Here is a 6,000-nt window from a genome sequence, read left to right as displayed (position 1 = left end):
CTAGTGTCCTGAAAAAGGCTCTATTGTCCTAAAAGGTACACAAATATATTCCCTTACCATAAACACATTGGTTATAGCTCCCATAATATCATTACAATCCCTCCAGATAAGGTACATTTTATCAATCAGTGGTCATTCCTTATCTCACACAATGATCACTCAGAACAGAATTGGAAATTCTACTATTATTAAACTACAGTGGTAGTTTCTATAGATAAAACATTCAGTTCACTATTCTGTGATTCTACTAAAGTCCATGAGTGTGTAACACATTCTTCTTTCTGAACATACAGTTTCTCTGTTATGATTTCTCTTATTTCTTGTCTTTGTTTTTTCCAAAAAGTTATGGACACACATACTTGTGAATTGAATAGACTAGACAAATTCAATCTAGCTAATTCTCACATTGGCCAGGACTTTCTTCTATCCTTTAAGTAAATATGTGTCTTTCCTGCCATTAAAGTAGACATTTGAAGCAAAATCAAGTCAATTTATTTCCAAAATAATTTGCCAAAAAGTAATGTTATAAAAGGTTTTATACTAGAGCCAAGAATGGTGGCACGTGCTTCTAATCCTAGCACTTGGATAGCTGAGATGGAATGATCTCAAGTTTGAGGCCAGAATAGTCATCATAAAGAAACACTGTCTTAAAAAAACATATGGAGGAGGGGTAATAAAATGAAAAATTTTTAAAGGAAAAGATAAAATAGACCCAAACATGTTGTGATGGCTACTGTGAACTGTTCATTTGACAGGATCTAAACTCACCCAAGATATTGGTCGCTGTCCATGCCCCTTGATTACATTAATCGATGTGATAAGGTCATCTTAATTGTAGGTGCAACCCTTCACAAGCAAGGCAGAGAACTATGAAAACATATGAACTGAGCACATATCAGTAGTAGCCCTTTGTTTCTTGACTATGAATGTATGTCAAGTATGAAGCCCTACTGCCTCTACTTGCCCTCCATAAAGGACCTGTACATTGAATTGTGAGGTGAAATAAAACATTTTTTGGTTTTTTGTTTTTGCTTATGTTGCTTTTGTAGGAATCATTCCATCACAGTAAGAGGAAGTGAAACTAAGGCTAAGACATACATTAAACATTGGTGACACAAGGGTCTTGTTCTACCCTCCTCTCTGCTCTCCACTCCTTGCAATCTTCCTCTGAAGAACTCAGGTGAGGCATACACAGGAAAGCAGAAAACCATTATGGGGGAGAGAGTGGATAACAGACAAAGTGCCCATTGCAGAGCAGAATGTGGCAAGAGTGGACAATGGCCACAAAAGACTGTCATGTCAAACTGAGACTTAGGATGATCTTAAATTACATTCGAAAGACTTTGGCATAGACAGCTTTATTTGGGGGATTACCTATCCAGGTGACTTACAAGCCCATTTGGATTGACTCTTGCAGGAAGGATCAAAATGTTATGTATATTAGCTAATTTTCTGTTGCTATAATATAACACCATAGCCAGAGGAACTTATAGAAGGAAGAGTTTATTTGTGCTTATGGTTCCGGGAGGATAAGTGTCCATTCAAAGAGAGGAGGAAGAGCAGCAAGTGGCAGACATGGTGGACAGAGCAGGAAAGCTGAGAACTCACATCTTCTCAGCTGTAAGCAGAGATAGAGAACTGTAAGTGGAACAAGGCCATAAAACCTTCAAGCTCACTCGTCAGTGATGTACTTCCTCCAGCAAGGATGCACTACCAAAACCTCTCCTCAACAGTGTCACCAACTACTGGAAGCCATATATTCACATACCTGAGCTTATGAGGGACATTCCTCATTCAAATCACCACAGTATGTCTTTGCTGTATCAGAAATCTTCCTACTAGACAATGATTATGTAAGATTTAGGGCTATAGAAACAAGTGTGGATAGTTAGTAGTTTGAAATGCCATGTCTCCTCCCAAGGTCAAAGATGATTCAGCTTGCATCTCACACCCAAAATTTAGTCCAGTAGTTCCAGTTTTGTTTCATAAACTGGTGATTAATCATTATAAGGGATAGCTACTTGACAAAGTATCAAGTGTTAAAATTGTGTTTATAACTGAATCTTCTAGAATTCAGAAAAGACAGAGTATTGCTGATATACATTAAAAGACTCCAGAAAAATGAGATTTGTCTTATGAAAAGATAAATTTGGGTTTATTTTCTCAAAACCATCTTTTCTAGAAGTTTTAAACTGAAAATATTATTTTAAAAATTAAGCGTTTGTAGCCAGGCAATGGTGGCACATGCCTTTAATCCCAGCACTTGGGCGGCAGAGTGAGTTCAAGACCAGCCTGGTCTACAAGAGTTAGTTCAAGGACAGCCTCCAAAACAATACAGAGAAACCCTGTCTCAAAGACCAAATAAACAAACAAATAAATAAATAAATAAATAAATAAAAATTAACTGTTTGCATTCACTTCTAAAATACCAGAAGAAACAGAATGGGCATTATTCAAATATTTTAAAAACAAATTTGGATAATAACTCAAACAAAACATTGATATGCAAGCTAACAAAAGTGATTCTCTGGAGGACTAAATGAATATTGGCCTTGTAACAGGTATTCTATGTCTAAGTTGAGTTTAGAATATGACTAAAAACATCAAGAACGAGATTACGGTATCTTTGCTATAAAATCTTTGCAAAAATGGAATCTATCTCAATCACATGAAGAGTATGAAAGTAATGGACACACACACACACACACATACACACACACACACACACACACACACACACACACATGTCTCCATGATGAGGGAAACACAGTAAAGCTGCTTACTTTGTTTGAGAGACACACATGTTCTGGAGACCAAAAAATATCATGTAACTGCATTCATACCTATTAAAAACACATAGCTAATATGGAAACAACCTGGATGAATGTGCAGCCTGGAGTCATTCCATGGAAACAAATTACTTCCTTTGAAAAAAATCCTTGATCGTAACTCAGGACTTCATCAATGAATTATCCCAATGAGTTGTTTCCTGAGACCAGTTTCATGGATTCCAAGGTGGTACTTTAGCCAAGAAAGTGTCAATCACACTCCATACAGCGAAGTGAACTTCAGCTGCATCTGTGGCACCAATCTCTCATCTCCATGACTTCTTCCATGCATTTCAGAATGAATCAACTATGAAACTCACTCTCTGATCAGAATCCTTGTTTCCTCCTAAGGCAGAGTTGTTTCTTATTGATTTTTTAACTTAGGATAAACATCTGCTACAGGAAATGCTTTCTTTTGGGTGTTTTCATTTGCTGCTTTTGCTTTTAATTCATGTTGTGGGATTCTTCATGGCAGTATTGATATGACAAGTCCAATCATCATCTCAGTTTACTCCTGCCTGCTGTTGATAAGCAGTATTGTTGGTATGTGGGAGCAGATGTTTCCTATTCTGTATGGACTGAGGGCATGAGTTGGGTTCCACTGAAAAGAATTTCAGACAGTAAAATGATAAAGTAACATTAAAGGATTAGAGCTGACAGTCATGTTTCCCTGCCCTGGTTCTTCAGGTGTTGTGAAAATATTTTTGCAACATGCAAGCATAAGAATATACATGAAGGCTCCACTCATATCTCTTATTGTTAACACCAACTGTGCTGCACTGGATGGAAGAATATAATAATCCTATTCTTGTTACACAAGCTACTCAGTTGGAATGCAAAGAAATTGCTTCAAATTAAAACATAGATCACAATCACTCAGAAGGAAAGCTTATTTTGTTTGGTGGACATAAGGAAAATAAATCAAGAAATAATGTGGAAAAGCAGACTTAGATTAGTCACAGCTGATCTCCTTTCACACTGAATGTAATTTATTCAACAATGTAATTCTTAGAAACACTTTGATAATAACTACTTTGATGAACATATAGTCTCATATTTCATTAGCTTGGCTATATAACTTTAAAAGAATAATAACATTATTGTCTCTTGTGTAAACGAAAAGAACATACACAGAATTTAAGATACTTGCTCAAACATTTACACCTACATTTTTTGAATGTCTGTCAATATGTTTGTATTCTAAGTTATTGTTTTTCTAAAACCCCCATCAGATGGCAATCATTCTACTTTGTCAGTGTTCTGCATCAAGAACTTCCACAGAGCTCTAAATGCAAGACTAGGCTTCCTTCTCTTCCCTTCCCTTCCCTTCCCTTCCCTTCCCTTCCCTTCCCTTCCCTTCCCTTCCCTTCCCTTCCCTTCCCTTCCCTTCCCTTCCCTTCCCTTCCCTTCCATTCCATTCCTTTCCCTTCCCTTCCCCGCCCTGCCCTGCCCTGCTCTTCTCTTCCCTTTTCTTCTCTGCCCTGCCCTCCCCTCCCCTCCCTATACCCTTTACAATCAAGACTGAATTTAATAGGAGACACATGGCTTAAAGTCACATTTGATAGCTTATGTATTATTTATTCCACAGATATTTGTTGAGTAGCAGACATGAAGCTGCCCACTAGACATAAAACAACAAATAAGGGACATGTGTGTCTTTGTTTGTGTGGAACTTAGAATCTCTGTGTGGGTGGGGAGGGTAGAAACCCTACCACAAATACTAGCAGGGTAGCAATAAGTAAGTGTTCTTGGTGCCTTGAGAACTAGAAACAGACCCATAAAGAGATTCTGAGGATGTTCAGGGGTATTTTATTTCAGAGACTACATTTGTATTAAGAAACAAAATCCAAAGAAAAAAGTAAATGTTTGGATCTATCTATTCACTCATTGACATTACAAGAGATAATGTAGAGTGAGGGATCAGGGTCAGTGGCAGGTTGTTCCTCGGGTTTGACTCTCTCAAGCCCTATGAACCATTGAAATATTTATTTTCCTCTTAATCTTAACCTGAGCTCTTCACTTTGTAAAGGAGGAAAGAGAGATAATGAGATAGATGGAGAGAAGGGTACACAAGTCACCTTTCCTAACCAAGATCCAGACCCTCAGCATAGAACCCTCTTTTTTGGGAGCCAACTTTCCCGGATAAGTGTGATTACTAACCATCAAAGAAGCCTCTCTTTACAGCAAGTGGAGGCCATCACAGAAAAACACAACTGGATACAATGTAGAGATCAATGGTTTGTGGGGGAGTCCAGCCCCAAAAATGCTCAAGGAACACCACAGAAGAGGATAAAGAAAGATTGTAAGAGCCACAATACCAAGGAGACTGCTCTGAAACAGTGTCTCTTGGAAATGGCAACAAATATTGTGCCAAAACAATGGCAAGATCAATGAACCTGTTAACCTAGAAGGGAAAATGTTTGCATGTGTTTGGGTTAGTTCACTCTGCATGATTTGCTTCCAACTCCATCCATTTACCTGCCAATTTCATAATTTCATTTTTAGCAATTTAATAACATATTATAGAAATGCATCATATTCTCATTGCCCATTAATCATCATCTACTATATATCTAGGCTGTTTCCACTTCCTGGCTATTATGAATAGAGCAGCAAAAAACATTGAAGGGTAAATATTCTGTAATAAGATACGGTGTCTGTGACTATTTGAATAATAATTTCCACCATAGGGTTATATATTTGAATGCTTAGTCCGCAGTTGGTGGAACTATTTTGGAAGTTATAGCCTTTTTCAGGGGATAGGGCTTTGAGGTTTCAAAAGCACATGCAGTTCACTGTTAGACCTCAGTGTCTCTTTGTCTCTGTTTCTCTCTGAATGTGTGTGTGTGTGTGTGTGTGTGTGTGTGTGTGTGTGTGTGTGTACCTCATGCTTGTAGATCAGATGTATACCCTTAGCTATGATTGAAACACCATGTCTCTCTGTCTGCAACTGTGTTCTCTACTGTAATGGTAATGGACTTTAAGCTTCTGGAAACAGGAAACCAAATTAAATGCCTTCTTTTTTTTTTGGTTTTTACGAGACAGGGTTTCTCTGTATTGTTTCTCTGTATTGTTTTCAAGGCTGTCGGTCCAGCCCAGCCTCGAACTTACAGAGATCTGCCTGCCTCTGCCTCCCGAGTGCTAGGATTAAAGGCGTGCGCCACCACCGCCC

The 6,000-nt window shown here is 38.1% G+C and overlaps 1 long non-coding RNA gene across 1 annotated transcript in view; it reads right to left on the bottom strand.

Annotated features, from left to right (window-relative positions):
• Positions 1-1,491: 1,491 nt before the first annotated feature.
• The window catches only part of LOC121138856, a 52,317-nt gene continuing 47,808 nt past the window's right edge, over positions 1,492-6,000 (bottom strand). Inside the window, exon 3 of the long non-coding RNA XR_005875728.1 lies at positions 1,492-1,618. This is a non-coding gene — a long non-coding RNA (uncharacterized LOC121138856). The remainder of the gene's footprint in view (positions 1,619-6,000) is intronic.

The sequence above is a fragment of the Mesocricetus auratus genome, unplaced genomic scaffold, assembly GCF_017639785.1.
Source record: "Mesocricetus auratus isolate SY011 unplaced genomic scaffold, BCM_Maur_2.0 Super-Scaffold_6730, whole genome shotgun sequence".
In the NCBI taxonomy this organism is placed as follows: domain Eukaryota; kingdom Metazoa; phylum Chordata; class Mammalia; order Rodentia; family Cricetidae; genus Mesocricetus; species Mesocricetus auratus.
Note: the sequence above shows the minus strand (reverse complement) of the source record. Positions and strands in the feature narration are given on the sequence as shown.